This window comes from Sprattus sprattus (genome assembly GCF_963457725.1).
Source record: "Sprattus sprattus genome assembly, chromosome: 3".
Taxonomy (NCBI): Eukaryota; Metazoa; Chordata; class Actinopteri; order Clupeiformes; family Clupeidae; genus Sprattus; species Sprattus sprattus.
In genome coordinates this window covers 51,779,219-51,796,891 of record NC_137922.1, presented here as the reverse complement: position 1 = coordinate 51,796,891, position 17,673 = coordinate 51,779,219, and the positions used below count along the sequence as shown (strand labels likewise).

Genomic DNA, 17,673 nt, shown 5'->3' with positions numbered 1-17,673 from the left:
TTTATTTGCTCATCATCCCATTTCATACAAACCTCTACTTCTGTCCCACAGCACTTGATCTGTGCCTTGCCACCTTGGTCGCAGAGGCCATTAAGGAACTAATTCACCAGTTATGACATGTCCACAGAGCCTCGTAACCGAGTCTTAATGTGCGAGAGCATTGATATGATGAGCTCTGAGAGCATGCTCAGACAAGAGGCCAGCAGCAGTGCATCAGTGAGGAGCCAATGCTAGTTCATGCCTGCGCCCATTAACACGGAGCACAGAAACCTCCAGGGGGGCTCAAGTCCTCTGCTCCCCCTCTCATCACCCTGCCATGAGCTGGCAATGGCAGGCTGCAGAACAGCATGATACCCCTCTGCCTTCCTCTTTCCACCCTATACCCCTCCCCTCCCTGCCTCCATGCCCCCAAAGGGTGACGCGACTCGATTAGAGCGCTAATCATCTGCATTCCGGAAGACAGGAACAAACATTCTTTCTCTTTCCCTTTTCTCTCTCTCTCTCTCTCTCTCTATCTCTCTCTCTCTCTCTTTCTCTTTCACTCTATCTTTTGGTATCTATATATTCTCCCTCTTTCATTTGGGCCTTTTCTCTCTCTCTCTCTCTCTCTCCATGTCTCGTTTTCTCTCTTTCTCTTCCTGTCATTTGATTCCTGAGCACTGTCCCTGTTGTAATGTTCCTCTCTCTCTCTTCATTTTGCCCTGCAGCCTCAAGCCTTGCTGCATTGTGTGTATATGAGTTTGTGTGTGTGTGTGTGTGTGTGTATGTGTTTGTGTATGTGTGTGTGTGTTTGTGTGTGTATATGTTTGTGTATTTGTGTGTGTGTGTGTGTGTGTGTGTGTGTGAGAGAGAGAGACAAAGAGAGTGTGTGTGTGTGTGTGTGTGTGTGTGTGTGTGTGTGTGTGTGTGTGTGTGTGTGTGTGTGAGAGAGAGTGTTTGTGAGTGTGTGTATGTGTGTGTGTGTATGAGAATGAGAGAGAGTGTGTGTGTGTATGAGAGAGGGAGAGAGAGAGTGTATGTGTGTGTGTGTGTGTGTGTGTGTGTGTGTGTGTGTGTGTGTGTGTGTGTGTGTGTGTTGTGCTTCATGTTCTCAGGTCACATCCACACAGGTCAGCTGAGTTTTTCCTGCTGCCTGCCTTCAGATTTGTTTCAACACGTTGAGAAGAAGTGAGCTGAGAATCCAAGAGTTATCTGCTCCAAAGGAAACCTACTCATGGTCACTTTCTGTTGCTTAGCGATGCATGTCATCACGCATTTTTCGCTAACTGCCTTGTTAATCGCTCTCCCACAAAAAGCTACCTACAGAACTCATACTACATTTACATTTGCATTTAGTCATTTAGCAGACGCTTTTGTCCAAAGCGACGTACAAGGGAGAACAATCAAGCTAAGAGCATTAAAAAACCTGGTGTAACCATAAATATTGCTTATAAAACGACATAGAAAGAATAAAAAAAGAAGTGCGGGCCTGTTGCTGCTTAAGTGCAGGTTGAGCCAAGGTGCCAGTTTAGGAAGAGAGGTGCTCTTTGAAGAGTTGGGTCTTCAAGAGTTTCTTAAAGGTAGGGAGGGACGCTCCTGCTCTGGTAGTGCTAGGCAGGTCGTTCCACCAACGTGGAACTACAACTGAGAATAGTCTGGATTGCCTTGCTTGCACTGGGGGCAGTGCCAGACGACGCTCACTGGATGAGCGCAGCGTCCTGGGTGTGACATTTGCCCTTACAAGAGCATTTAGGTAGGTGGGAGCAGACCCAGTAAGCACTTTGTAGGCAAGCATAAGTGACTTGAATTTGATGCGAGCAGCTACTGGCAGCCAGTGGAGCTCAGTGAGTAGCGGGGTGACATGTGCCCTCTTTGGTTGGTTGAACACCAGACGCGCCGCTGCGTTCTGGATCATCTGTAGTGGTTTTACCACGCATGCCGGCAGGCCCGTTAGTAGGGCGTTGCAGTAGTCGAGGCGGGAACCCACCAAGGTTTGCACCAGGAGCTGGGTGGCATACTGGGTTAGGTACGGCCTGATTTTGCGGATGTTGTAAAGCGCAAAGCGGCATGACCTCGCGACAGAGGCAATGTGGGCTGTGAAGGTTAGTTGGTCGTCAATAATGACCCCGAGGTTTCTTGCTGTTTTGGATGGAGCCAGAGATAAAGAGTCAGTCTTGATGTTGATGTTGTGGTGGATGAACTGTTTGGCTGGGAAGACCATCAGTTCTGTTTTGGCCAGGTTCAGCTGAAGGTGGTGGTTTTTCATCCATGTGGATATATCAGCAAGACAGTCTGAGATCCGTGCCGAAACAGTGTTGTCCTCATACTGGAAGAAACTCCTTAGTTTTCATGAAAGGCAATCTACAGTGCCACTTGAAAGTATGTGAACCCCTTGAGGACTTAAGCGTTTTCTGTTGTTTTACCATGATTTTTCATTTTTTTATCACCAATTTTCCATAGATGAAATGTCAGGTTTATGTTTATCATTTGCATGTACTTGTTTAGAGGAAATTGTTTGAGAAGCTGGAAAAACTACATGAAACATGGAATTAGTCCATTTCAAAAGTAAGTGAACCCCCAGCTGAATTGATAAAGTCAAGCAGGTAACAGATTCAGTGAAACTTATTTGGGTGAATAATTAGTCAATTGAGCAAACCGATCATCTGAGACATCCTTAGGGAAAGGTTTGGGCCATACAGATTAAAAGAGAGAGGAAACCAACCAAACTACTGTAGTGCCAAGGTGTACCCACACAGATCAACAATGCCGAGAGGAAACGAGATATCTGAGAACATCAGGAAGAAGGTACTGACAGCCCATCAGTCTTGGGAAAGCTATAAGACCATCTCCAAAAGATTCCAGCTCCATCCATCCGTCCAAGACAAATAATTTTGAAATGGAGGGTATTCAACATGACCGCATCTCTGCCTAGATGTGGACGCCCATCAAGACCATCACCAAGAAGCACCAGAAGAAGAATAAATCAGGTAAAAGTCAACCCACACATCACCTCTAAAGAGTTTCGGACCTCTCTGGCAGCATCTGGGGTAAATGTACATGGGTACATGGGTGGGTGTGGGAGTGTTATCACTAAATAAGAAATGTATATTTAGGCACATTTTCTGTGAGGAAGCATTCCTCAAGACATCTCTGTTCAAAGTGAGTCACAATACATGCAGGACGAAGGCTCTAAAGATGGTTCATATTCAGTGGCATTTTAAGATCATTACCCTTTTGTGTTCACTACCTATTAACTAAATTGGACCTCTGAGGCTCTGTGGGATAACTTACATGTGACTCTTTAATTAATCTACAAATGACAGTTAAAATAATAGTGTTCTTATTAAACAAAATGTCACTCACTTCTGTGGAGGGTAAAAGAAACTGTTTAAAAATAGGCTGAAAAAACATTTATGTTCGGGAGAGTGTTACCACAGCGCTAACATATTTGCTTTGCTGAAGCGCTCAGGTGGCTAATTACAGAATGCATTTGTCTCCAATGTTTGAGACTTGTGTTATGCTAATTAGAGAACCCAAATAATTCTGAATTGAATAATGAGGGCACTTCTAAACCTTGAATATGGATAAGGATGAATTCATTTGGATACATTTAAAGCACTCTTTCAAATCAGACCGTCGCGTTACCAAGTGGCTTTGTAATGGGTCTGCTAAAGGAAGAGATTTCAGCCACATCTTTTGTTATTGAAACTTCTATTCTGAACAATAACCAGATAATCAGAAACAATAATCATGAAAAAGAATACAAAGACAGGATCTATACGCATACAACTTTACTGTGTAACTCAATAACAGAAGAAAAACCCATCACAGACCATTTCATCACATTCACTTTCAAATAAGCAAACAAACACACTAATAACTATCTTGTTTCCAAATATCTGAAAAAGTTTGATTACACATGGACATCAGCTCCAGCAGTTCAGCAGATATGAAACTGGCATAGTCAATTGTTCAATCGACTACAAAAGCCAACTGCAGTCTTCACATTTTGAAGTGTTCCCTCACCTCTTGTTGAGGAAGGTAGGGGGAATGTCAGCATGCTGTGTGGTGAGGTTGTGCCCCCCCCCCCCCCCCCCCCCCCCCCAGCTGTGAGGCAGCCTTGAGTTATTGCACAAACGCAGTGTGACAAACAGGAAACACACCCATCCTCTTCATCACTCCTTTAACTCCCCAAACCCTTTTTTAGCCTTGCTGACCCTGCATACGCTGTGTGTCTGTGTGTGTGTGTGTGTGTGTGTGTGTGTGTGTGTGTGTGTCTGTGTGTGTGTGTGTGTGTGTCTGTATGTTCGGTGTGCCAAAAAACCTTCATAATCTGCGAATGTCATGAAGAACTGAAGAACTCAGAAACTCCACCCAGGAAGGAAGACGCGTCTAAGAATAGACGCCTGAGTTTCCACCCGTCCTCAAAGACAGTTCCTGTTGCCGATCTGATCTGGGTGGACATTCCCGTGGCGACAGTGCCCGCTCTGTTTATCAGCGATAGGCCAAACGACCAACCTCCTGCCCTACACCACTCTGGGGAAGACCACTGTCGACTCACCCCCCCCCCCCCCCCCCCCTCTTTCATTCTATTCCACTAGCTGCCTACCCCACTGGTCTCGTCATCAGTATCCGAGTGTGTGTGGAAAAAAACCTCTAGCCCACAAACTATCCAAACTAGGGAGCTGCTGGAATGTTTTTTCGAGCCTACCTGCAGGTCCCAGCATGCACTGGGATAAAGCCACTGTGAGCCTGTTAGGGCAAGAGTCTATGTGAGAGTGAGTTTATATATGTAAACATGTGTATGAGTATGTGTGGGTGTACTGGATCAGTGAATTTACTTGCATCATTGGCTTAGACAAGATAGGCAGTTTTGCAGCAGTATTTTATAAATGTGTGTGTGTGTGTGTGTGTGTTAGAGAGAGATAGAGACACTGAGAGAAAGAGAGCTAGATAGAAAGAGAGATAGAGAGAGGAAGATTAGCGCTGTGTGGAACAATCGAACAGATGCCCTGCGGGCATTTGAAAACTGCAGAGGCGCACGTATTCACTGTTACACTAATCCCAACCTCAGTGAGTGAGTGAGTACGTGAAACTGACCTGTCTGGGGACACTTGGTATTTCTCTCAATAGTTGATGCAGAGACAAATAGTGCTTTAGGTTTGTTTTTGGCATGTTTGGTGACTGTACAGATTTAGTCATCAGGATTAAAACAGTGTGCGATGTAAACGGTGGGACATCGGTCACTCTGCAGGGGATATGTACATACATATATACATATGCATGCTGTCTCTCCATCTCTCATCTCTCTCTTACGTCAGCCATGCTAAACTCTCTTCTCTGCATGAACACATACACACACACACACACACACACACACACACACACACACACACACACACACACACACACACACACACACACACACACACACACACACACACACACACACACACACACAGACATATATATATATAGACATAATGTATACATGATTCACTCATCTCCATCTCTCTCTCCTACACACACACACACACACACACACACACACACACACACACACACACACACACACACACACACACACACACACACACACACACACACACACACACACACACTCACACACTCACACACACACACACACACACACACACACACACACACACACACAATGTGAACTGCATAAACTGAGGGCCAGTGGCACATGATCGCTTGTAGCCAAGGGGGTCGGCCGGTGGTGGGAGTGGGCTTGCATTCCTGATGCCAGAGAGCATATTTGGCATTCCTTGCCTTTTGCAGTCGGTCTCAATGAGGCGTTTGATTTCCTCTGGGCCTGTTCTGCTGCCTGTCGGTAAAAGAGGCCATAAGAACAGCAGACAACAGAGCAGCAGATAGAGAGCCAAGAGATCTAGACAAGAGAAAAGTACAGCTCAGCAGATCCACAGAGAGAGAGAGAGAGAGAGAGAGAGAGAGAGAGAGAGAGAGAGAGAGAGAGAGAGAGAGAGAGAGAGACTGCTGTGAACGACATTTAGTCAGATAAAGCAAGTACATGGGCGAAAGACAGGCCATTCTAAAAGATTAACTCCTACGTCTTCATCCTCTCTGATTATCACTGAGCCAGTGTAATTAGATTTTTTGGGTGTAATAATATGACTTTATTGTTATCATTGTTGTTACATGCAAAGGGAAGTTGTGCACTTCTTGGTTGAATGTAGTTCCCGTAATTCTGTGTGCCCTATTTTATGTGTATTTCTGTTAATGAATGTTTGAATTTAGAATGTCTCCTTGCGCCTTTGTGTTAAAGTCAGTGTGTTATTTGCAACGCCCTGGGGTAGTTTTCCTTGTGTATGAGCATCTTGTCCACCATTGCCCTGTGTTTCATGTCGGCATACAAGATCCTTACCTGCTTACCATTCTCTATTCTGAAGCTTTTGTGGTGTTCAATAAACATCAAGACGCCAAAGGATTACATAATAATAATAATAATAATAAATAACAACAGCATTGTTTTTTAATGGACCATTGTTGTTGTGACAGTAGTTGGACGGATGGTTGGGTTTAAACAGTGCAATAGAACAGTTTATTGAAAAGCTAAAACAACTAAAACAAAACAGGCACCGAGTTTCACAGAATATAAGTGATACATATGTTTGTGAGTGATCTTCATAGTCATATTACTTGGCCCAAGTATCCTGCATATTACTTTTTCCACATGTCATCATAATATTCGCTTATAAAGATATACAATTTTATTTAATAGAAATTAGGTCGTTTCCGTGTGTGTTTCCACCTCAGTTGAACATATTCCTGCAGTTAGGATTGAGACGAGACGTTCACATACCTTGATTTCTAATAGATCATAACCTAATAACGCTGCTTGGTTTCAGCCAATGGATTGAGCTAAGAATGCTCTGTTGTATCTGCACGTCCAATTGTGGGCAGAGCATTCTCATAGTGGTGCTGAAACCGAGGCTGCAACGTCATGCTAAACTCAAAACCTCACCCTGACGAGCGAAGCAGCATAGGGAGAGGCACAGCCAGATTGGAGCACTAGAGGATAACTGTAAGTAATGCACCTTTACCATTTCGATAATATTGTTAATGATGTCAGTACCGCATTTATGTTGTGTGGAAGCTCATCTGAGTACCCTCTATAATGACCGGGGTTGATAAATTGTACACGCATATCGCCTATGAGTAACTGTCTGCCAGCGAAACCGGAGACCGGTTCTCTAAAATGCACAACACACGGCTTGCGGAAGAGCAGGTCAAATGTCTAGAATATGGCGGAGCATGAGTGAAACAATTCAACTCCTTACATTTCAGACTCAATGTTATACCAAGCAACCGCTGTGGTGATTGTGGAGCTCTTGAAGCTTGATGCTGTTGGCAACATTTTGTCGTCTTTAGCTCGGTTGCGTATGAAGAATGGCGTTTTATTCTATCCTATCAGTCTGTGTCACTGGAAGTTATAGCGGAAATGGAAAAGTTGTACGAATGTGTAGTTAAAAGAAAGCTAAATTCTTTGTCACACAGTGTTCCAGTTGGTATTCATAGATCGCTTGTTTCGTTATCCATCAAAGCCGTGTGGTTTTGGTTGTATGGACAGTTTTTAAAAGAAGTACAATTCGCCCAAAACACGTCTATGTAGCTTAAGTATCGCAGTTTGTTCTTGATGCGAGTGATTATGGGCCCCGCCTAGTTTGCTACTGTGTCGAAGAGGACAACTAGTTTCCTCTACATAGAAAGCCATAAGTTTCATTTGGTTGAAAGATAGGATTCGCTATAGGCTAATCATATTTGAAAGTACAGTTGGTCTATTAAACTAGCGGACGTGCTTGTATGCCACATTTACTTAGCCAAGAGAGAATTGTCGTCGACATAGGTAGTAGCTGTCACCAAACCAAACGGTTGGTCGTGTAGTAGACGATCGAAGTGTACTGTGAAGTGTATAGCTTTTTTACCTTCGATTTCATTAGAACGAGACGATGATTAGATAAGACTTCTTACTAATGTTAAATGCAGCAATCCTGGGGTGCATCGCCCAGCGTGTTTGAGAATGAGTTTTAGATAAGTGCGTTTGCAAGAGGATGTGAAACTCCGATGTCCCGATAGGGCGTAGAGCAGAGGAAGGAATAGATCTTGTTGCATGTGTCCTTTCACTTCTTACCCCCTCGTTCTTTGTCGAATCGTTTGTGCTACACCCTTTCAACCTATTTCGATCTATCTTTTTTCACAGGAAATAACATGGTTTCGAATTACCTACTTTTGACATTCAAAAAGCCTGATATTTGTGTGCATAGGAAAGTCAAGCCATTGGGTTATGTGGAAGTTAAATTCTGGATTGAACGTTGCACCGCAAATGATGCTGTAAAATTGGGAATGAACTACTGCTATAGATGTTCCCCACATAGGCTATCTGACTGCACATAAGCCATATGCTTCCTGTGACAAAGGAGAAACATGGCACCACTCTGATGTGCTGTAGGTCTTCACACACACACACACACACACACACACACACACACACACACACACACACAGACAGACTTTTCCATTAACTTGATACTGTTTGTTTAAGACAAGGAGTGGTTCTCACCCAACACTCATTCTGCTAGATAGGGCTGTTTGCTCTGCCCAATCTCGTGACATGGCTAAACACAACAGCAAGTGGAGCTCTGGAACAGAACAGTGGCTCTCCGCTGAAGCCTTCTTGCGCACTCACAATCAGTCCCTGATACGAGCCTGAGTCTAAATATCCAGTTCTAGTTCAGGGTTCTAGTTCTTCTGATGCGAAACTGCCAGGGGTTATTAGAAGTGGTTGAGGTGTGGGTTGGGTTGGGTTCTGATGACCTGAGGCCAGTGGTGGTGTCATGTCTCAGGCCAGCCCTTTTTGCATGCAGCAGAGGAAGGAACTTGTGTGATAGTGTGTCCTCTTGGGCTCGCTGGAATGCAGTTTGTGTTTGCTGCCCCCCCTACACACACACACACACGAAGAGCGAAAAAGAAAAGTGTTGTCCATTTCCTCAAGAGTCTGCGCGTTACTGTGGATAATGGCCAAGAAGTGGCGTTTAGCGCCCTGAATTAACTTCTAAATAGGCACTTCGCCATAGGCGATTGTTGCATTTCTGCAGTTGCTGGTCCGGCCTGCTTCTGTAGATTGATCTGACTTAAAGAGTGTGTGCCAACTTACTTAGCAGATCAAGGCTGAGTCTGGAACCTGGCCCGGAACTGAAGCAGAACCAGCCGCAGGCCTGCTGTATTTCCATGATTGGGGTGGGGGGTACCTTAAGAAGGGCGAGAGAGAGGGAACTTTACCATTATTTGTGTTCTGAGAAGGGGAACCTCACTGTGATCAGGTCTGAACGCAGCACTTTTGGGAACACAGACAGGAAGTAGGTTTGGGCGGAGGGCTACTTATAGTTTTAGAGTTCTTTTTTTTTTTTTATATTCTGTAGGGCTAAGCAAATGAAGAGAGAGAGCGAGAAATAATTGATCGACAGACACTGAGAGACAGGCTACTTATAGCAGACAACCTACTTCAGGCCCGCCTGAGAGCCAGTTCCATAGGGGTCCCATCAGTAAAGGTCTACAAGGCCACCCAGGTGAGAAGAGGAAGAGGAAGAGCGGAGTGGAGGGTGGTGGAGGTCTTGCGTTGGTTGGCTCACTTCCTCCTGTGGGCCAAGGGCCTTGTGAAACATGGTGGCCCTTGTCATACTTTCCTTCCTCCTTTCTGCCATTAGCTACTTGCCAGGGCTCCTCAGGCTGACCTGGGTTCAGTTTTGCATTGTGAGCCCATCATTACATCGGTCACACTAACAGTGTACCCCTGACCCCAATACAGAGTCTCTTTAGTGTTGGCCTTGAGAAGGAGAATGAAGGGCCTAAAACCCTTTGCCTTGTTTATAAAACTCTAAGGGAATCGTTCATCAATGGGTGTGGTACCCCTGCCTGCTCGTTATGGATCTGTCAGCGCTGCTTGTAGATTGGTCAGCACGGCGAGCTGTGGGACCAGCGCCTGGTTTGATTGCTCGTAAAAACAAACTGCACGGTTTTATCCTTAAGCATTATTGTTCGCATCCGAGCAAACAAACCATGGATGCTATTTGTAGCCTTCGCAATAAGGACGTTTGGAGAGACTTTTATTCTTCTCTGGCAACACGCTAGTTGACTATCCCCAGCTTTGACCATATCCCCTCACTCGGAGGAAAAACACCAGTCGTCCTGTTACCGGTAATGCCGTACGGAATTACGGTATTACTAATTAATGCAAATCCTTTATTCACATAAGATTTAGAAATAAACCGGCTTGGCATCAGCTGCAAAGGTAGGTGCCATGGTGGTGGTGGCAGTGGTGGCGGGATCAGCTGTTTAGGCAGGAGCCATCGTGGCGGTGGCAGGGGTGGCGGCATCAGCTGTAAAGGCAGGAGCCATTATGAAGGCTGTTATCTGTGTTTGCACACAGGCTCGTAGGGCTCCCTCCCCTTGCCCAGGCCTGCTTGTGGTTCGTCGGCTGAGGAGTCCGGGCCATAAGGCTAAGTGCTAAGTCCATCCCGACGCCTGTTGCTCCTTTGCCCTTCATGCTAATCTGGGTGTCTGCCAGCTGTTTCTCACCCGTTAAGCCTCTTACGGTGGGCACAGCTGGGCTGGGCGCTTTGGCATCGACGTGGGCATTAGGGCCACACCCCTACTGTTGTTATTTGTTTTGGGCCGTTTAAGTGTGTTTGTGTGTGTGTGTGTGTGTGTGTGTGTGTGCATGCATGTGCCTGTGCGTGGGGGTGAGTGGAATGGGGAGGAGTGACATGTTTTAATGTTACACAATCGACCTTGATATCTCCCTCCAAAAGTAATAAGGGTCTGTGATCTTGTTGTGGGTGGTGTGAATGTGTGCTTGTGTGTGTCATCTTTTAGGCTTTAAGTGGGTGTCGTGGGTGAAGTATTCACTAAATGTGCTGTCCATATCGCACAGATTGGCCTTGTGTCGTTTACAGTGTACAGTAGTCCTGATCGAGCCAGTGTAGCTAGTGGCCTCCGTAGCCCCTGGGTGCAACATACCCTCACATTTCCCCTCTGGTTTTGAGACAGAGCTGAAGGACTAACAAAACCTCCAGAGGCTTAAAAAAATGCTCTGTTTCTGGTCTATGGAATTAATGTGAACACTTTGCTAGGCCTGATGTCTGTTAATTGCCTCGTAGGTAACGAGCTTGACCTTTGGCGACAGCGTTTTTTAATTGTTTCGTGGCGTAGAGTGAAATGCCACGGTGATTGGAATCCGGTACACCAGATGTCCCAAGTTCTGGGTCGAGACTGAGAGAGAGAGAATGATCGAGAGAGAGGGGAGATAGTTCTGTGAACTGTGTTGTTCAACAACAGTCATTAGACCTGTGCTGTTGTTGGGTCCCAATGGTATTGGAATGGTGGGGGGGGGGTCCTGAAAGGTTCAGAGGGCTTGATTGGGCTCCTGAAGCATGCCAGGCGGTGCAGGTTTCTTAAGCCTTAGACTATAGAAGGAGAGGGTTTCAGGAGGCCCTCCATTTCTTGCTCCTAGAAGCACTAAAGCCCAAACAGAAAGCCGCTGTTAGGCTCAGAGCCTCTCGTACAGTCTGTACTGTGTCTGTGAGTACTGTTTACTGTGAGCAAGTCATAACTGGTCAAGTGCTATTTTCTTTGTCTTGCTGAAATCCGACTTTTACATGAAAGATTGATTCATTTGTTATACATTAATCTTCTTCATGCTATATATCTGCCATTCTCATTTTGTGCAACCCCATAAACCGTGATGCACAACAGAGGAAATGTGAACCCCCCCCCCCGCCCCGGATTAGTTATTCCTCACCGGAAGCAGATTAAAGTGTGTGTGTGTGTGTGTGTGTGTGTGTGTGTGTGTGTGTGTGTGTGTGTGTATGGGGGGGGGGGGGGGCTCTTGGTTCCTGTGGCTTCATGTGTGCACTGCCCCCCTCTGCCCCAGGATCTCTATCAGGTGTCATACCCAGCTTAGTGTAATGATTTTTCATGTGATTGCTCAGCATCATTTGGTAGGCGACAGAAATAAGAGGAGGCTACTTCTAACCTGTGCTCTGCACTCTATTTGCAGTTGTATTTGAGTTTCCTTCTGTGTGTGTGGTATCTGATGGCTTTTTGGGTGTTGGGGGAGGTGTGTGGGTGTGTGTGTTTTTCTTTTTTTTGAACGTGGCTTGTGAGGTGTAGTGTTTCCCATCTGTTTCCTGGTTGCCACGGTCAATCTTTTTTTTTCTTTTCCCTTCCCTTCTTCTTTAAGGACACCGTCCGCCTCTCAGCACGGCAAGGATCAGAGTCTCTATAATAGTGAAAAGGGAGGTGTGTGTGTTTGTGTGTGTGTGTGTGCGCTTGTGCCTGTCTGTGTGTGTGTGTGTGTGTGTGTGCCTGTGCCTGTCTGTGTTTGGTCTGCGCAGGTAGTGTGCATGCAAGTGTAAATGCAGGGATATTTAGCATTTTAAAGGCTGGCTCTCCTCATCCAAGGCCTTTTGAGGCAATGAGCTGATGCCTTGTCCCTTACAGCAAGAAGCTGAGCGGTGACTTAAAACAAAATGACACACGCTGCACTGAAGCCTCTTGTCAGGTTTCTTTTGCTCTGTTTGCTGTTTGATGTGTAGATTCCAGCTCCCCGTTCAGATTGACCTGAGCATACAGACTGTAGAGGCCAGGCTCTTCAGCAAAGTCATTTTTCTGTTGGTCTGTACTTCAAGGGTCTTGTTTATTTTTTTTTCATCTCTGGATCAGTAATACACCCCCGAACACCTGTGTGATTCTCTCTGTGTGTTCATGGCTCTGATCTTCACAGCAGCTGACCACTGTTTCATTCTTCCCTTCTTCCGCTCTTTCTCTGTGTCCCTCCCTCCCTCCTGCGCCCTCTCTTTCTCAGCAGTGTTGTGTGTAAATCCGTGAAGTGCTGGTAACCGCAGGGTGATGTTATCGTCACGCTTGATAAGGTGCTTTCCCCCTTCACAGCGTAGAGCAGGGAGCAAACGGTGAAACAGTGAAAAAAAAAGAACACTCTGACTCCTCCTCTCCTGTCATCTCCTGTCCCCATGTCCCTCTTGTCCACCCTCTTCTCTCCTGTCCTCTCTTCCTTCAGTCCACAACTCTCTTGTCTTCTCTTCTCCTTCTCTTTTTTGCAGTTCTCCTCAAGCCTTAAGTATGTGTTTTCTGGACCTTTTAACACGGCATCAGCTGATTTAAATGAACCTTGCAAGGCCGATGCTGGCGTAGAGAGAACCATTAGGGACCTATCTACATCATAATCTACTGACAAGCACATGGAGTAATCTCTCAGCCCCTCGCTCACCTCGTAGCATTTTTCAAAATTAGGGAAGTCGGCGGAGTTAAGCTCAGAGCTGGGGGTGAACTTACACTTTAATGTTCTGTTTCTCCCTTCTATTCTCCAGCCTTTTCCTCCTCTTCCCTTTTCCTTTCTTCTGTCCTCTCCTCTCCTCTCCCATCCCCCACTCATTCTCCTTATCCCTTCTCTTCCTGTGTGTTTGAGTCCTGGCGTTGATGACCAGTCTGGTGATTACAGGTCTGTTCTCTGGACTCCTGTGGTGAGCCAAGGGGTTTCAGGCTGGAGTCTGGCACCTGTGTGTGTGTGTGTGTGTGTGTGTGTGTGTGTGTGTGTGTGTGTGTGTGGGTATGTGCACGTTTCTCTCTCTGTGTTTGTGACTGTGTGTGTTTGTGACTGTGTGTTGGTGTAAATAACAGGCTCGTGTCACATCTTGTGTTCTTATTACTGGCCTGTGTTGCCTCTTAAAAGCCACTCTTACCTGGAGCGGTATATACGACACGGTTCAGAAGGGGGATGGAGGAGGAAAAAACAGGAGAGAGAGAGAGAGAGAGAGAGAGAAATGGAAAGAATGAGCAAGGCAGAGGGGGAATGCGAGAGGGAGAGATGCTAATCAGCTAGCATACGTGACAGACCGCAGTGCTGAAGGCGTCAAAGCCTTTTCTTTGAGTGTGAACGTGTGCATTAAGGTGCACTGAACACCACTCTGGTGTTTGTTGTTTTTTTTGTTGTCACAGTTGTATGTTTCTGAAAAGAGATTAACTAGACAAATAGTAATAGTAATGTTCAGTAGCACAGTGTTCAGCTGTTCTTTTCATTGGGTTGGGTAGAATCCAGCACACTCTGTTACATGTATGCTAAATCTGATTGCTTGTGTGTTTTTTTAACCCTCTCTGAGTGTGTGTGTGTGTGTGTGTGTGTGTGTGAGATACCTGGAGATTGCTGATCGGAGCGTGGTTGAAATTTGATTGACAGGAAGTGTAGCTTAGCGACAGGGATTTCTCCATACCCTGAATTCCAGATGCTTACACTGCTGCCACCATAATGCCGACTACCGCTAGACCTTTTACCGTACGTCTGCTTTTCTGTGCTGGAAAGAGGAACATTCCGATTCTTCTTCATTGAAACAGGAACCTCTAGTTTCTTTTGTATTCTTAATTTATTTCCACAAAGGAGAACCTCTGCATATCTCTTATGTGGCGGTATGGGGTCAAGCTCTTTTGGTCGTAGATTCAGTTCCTTGTGGTTGGTCACTGTCCCAGTTCTTGTAAGATGGTGTCTTTCGGCTAATTCAGCAATGTGATACTGCACAGTGGCTTAACAAAAGTACACCGTAACACTGTAAGTACTCCGCTTTGGCTACTGTTTGTGTCACATTGGCCTTCTGAGTGCCATTTCCCTTTATTTTCACCCATTCACCCACACACAGACACACACACACTTATAAGCACAGACACACACAGAAAGCATTGGAGTGATCTGACTGGAGGCAAAATCCTGCATTAGGCCAGCATGAGTGAGAGTGAGCGAGAGACAGATAGGAATTGAGTGAGTTCAGTGAGAGACTGTACAGGGGTGAAAGAGGCTTTTTTGGGCATGCTCAATCATTGAGATGTACCAAGTAAGACACACACCCATTAGGATGGCAGCCCATTCTAGACCCGTGTGATTGGTCCGTTGACCGTGCAAACCATGTGATTGGCTGGAGGGTCCTGCAGGGGACATGGGAAAAGTACACATGAAAACATGCCCTTAGACCTGGGGTGCTGAGCTGTCCTATCCTTTCTGTTTCTCTTTAAAAACACACACTACACACACACACACACACACACACACACACACATTCATACGCATGGAGGTACTCACTGGATATTACTGCACTGCCTGACATGAGCTGTCTTGCTTAAGGAAACAACATCACTGCCACGGCATGTTGGGAAACTGAGTTTATTTTTGTAGTAGTGCTAAAAGGCTCTCCACATATGGCTAACTCTGGCATAAGAGCGAAAGTGGTAAACATAAACTCACACTTCAGAGGCCTACCTCACATACAGGAACATCACACACACACACACACACACACACACACACACACACACGCTTTTCTCCCAGTTTCTGGTAGACGTGAGAGAATTCCAGTAGACACTGTTGATGATTTCCTGTCATCAAGGTAGTGGACATTTTGGTGTGTGTGTGAGTGTGAGTGCGTACACACACACACACACTGCGTATTTTATGGGGTCATGGGAGAAGATCTGGGGCCACGGAGCTGACATTTACAGACTGCGCCATAAAAGTAACATATTGCAGTGTGGGAAATGTGTCGAGTGAGAGAGCGAGAGAGGAACCGAAAGAAGGAGAGAGAGAACAAGTAGAGAGTGATTGAGAGAATTTGAGTGTCTGGAGCTGAGCTAGTGGAGCTGAGTGGAGCGGCTCTCCAGGCGGAGTGGTCCTCTTGATGAAGGTGGGGCCTCTCTTATTCAGCTCCATCTCATCTCGCTTCTCTTCACTGGCCAGTGTAAGTACATGACACAATACAAGGCTCAGTGTGTTTGTGTGTGTCAGTGGACGAGCGCAGTAGTGTTATGTGTTTAGTTGTTGGAAGTGTCTGTGTATTGGAGTTGATGGCGAGGTGTAGTGCTCATCCTGTACCTGCCTCTCACAACTACTTCAGAAATCCTGAGGCTCTTAAGATAGCCCTTAGAGTGAGGCCAGGCATCAGTGTTAATATGATGGGTGTGTGTGTGTGTGTGTGTGTGTGTGTGTGTGTGTGTGTGTGTGTGTGTGTGTGTGTGCGTGTGTGTGTTCAGGCATGCACAACATGTGTTTGATTATGTGTGTGGCAGTCAATGCCCCTCTTCCAGTTTGAGGAGTTTTAGTTGTGTAGCTCTGTCTGTGTGTGTGTGTGTGTGTGTGTGTGTGTGTGGCCGTATGAGGGAGAGAGATTCAGCTTGGATTCTCTTCTAGAAACACTCCAGGTTGTGTTATTGTCAGCTTTCATCCATCAGCAGCTGTGTGTGTGTGTGTGTGTGTGTGTGTGTGTTTGTATCTGGGTTTGTGTGTGTTGTGCACATGCCTCTGTGCTTGAACTTGCATGCACTCCTCACTCACTCACTCATTAGCCCTATACATTTCCAGGATACCCCTACAGGGATATTGTGCGTGTGTGTGGGTGTGTGTGTGTGCGTTTGTGTGTGTGTGTGGGGGGGGGTATTGACTCACACTCTGCCTCCTCTGTCGAAATATTTAGCTGTTTTCCCCTCAGTGGCACCAACCAAAGGCTGATTATCTGTTAGGCAGGAGAAGCAGAAGACGCCCTCCTCACGTCCGCAATGCTCCTGTCAAAACACACACGGGGGAGAATGATGACAGGAATCTCTCTCTCTTCATCTTTCTATCCCCCTCTCTCTCATCTTTCTATTCCCCTCTCTTTCTACATATTTCTAATCCCCTCTCTTTCTTTCTTTCTTTCAATTCCTCTCGCTCTCTCTCTCATGTAAGAAAGTTATACAGAGGTCTAATAAAGGATTGTAAAACCTCTCTCTCTTCATCTTTCTATTCCTCTCTTTTTATCCATCTATTGCCCTGTATATCTCTCTCTATTTGTATATCCACGTCTTTCTGTCAGTTACTCAGCAAGTCTCTGTGTCTGTCTGTCTCTTTACGTTCTCAAATAAGCTTTATCAGCACGACTCATTTTGCTCATGTGTTCTTCCAAAGCATTCAGTGCTGTCTGAAACTAACACGTGTCTTTCTTTCTCTCCCCATCTCCCTCTCCATGTTTCCCCATTCTCCTAATTTTGAGCACCATGTTGATTTGAATGTATGTGGAGCCGTGGCCTATTGTTTGTGGCAAACATTTATCTGAACAGAAGGTAATTAGCCTCTGATTAGCTAGCGTCCTGGGAGCGTGAATGAGATCGATTTATTTCCCTGGATTTTAGATTGCATAATTAGCCCTATGATTTGTGGTTTATTACGCTGCTAGTCAGCTTATCTGCTGAGGGAAGCTGGTTGATTGGTCTGGTCTAGAGTGGTGCTATTGCTTTAGCCTGCAGGTCAAATACATGCTTTTTTTGTTTGTTTGTTTGTTTTTATTTAGTTTTTCATTCTGAGTGTCAGCCTCAGGTTTGGCTGCGGTTTAATGGTCGTATAATGGAAATGGTTAAGCTAGGTGACGTGTGTGTGTGTGTGTGTGTGTGTGTGTGTGTGTGTGGAGATTAATTAGGCTTTGTGTTAATGGAATGTGTGTGTATTACGCAGGCTCTTTGTATTCTCTGCATTATGTGCTGTACTGGTTGTTGACTTGAACCGGACGAGACCCAGGCGGGTGCACTGCTGTTTACTCTGGACTGTTCCCAGCCCATATCTAATGC

At 45.7% G+C, this 17,673-nt stretch overlaps 1 protein-coding gene across 1 annotated transcript in view; it reads left to right on the top strand.

Annotated features, from left to right (window-relative positions):
* The first annotated feature begins 6,980 nt into the window (after nucleotides 1-6,980).
* Nucleotides 6,981-17,673, top strand: part of LOC308361827 (ras-related protein Rap-1b) — a 50,435-nt gene continuing 39,742 nt past the window's right edge. The window contains exon 1 of the mRNA XM_080834285.1: nucleotides 6,981-7,045. The gene's annotated coding sequence lies outside the window, so the exon portion shown is untranslated. The remainder of the gene's footprint in view (nucleotides 7,046-17,673) is intronic.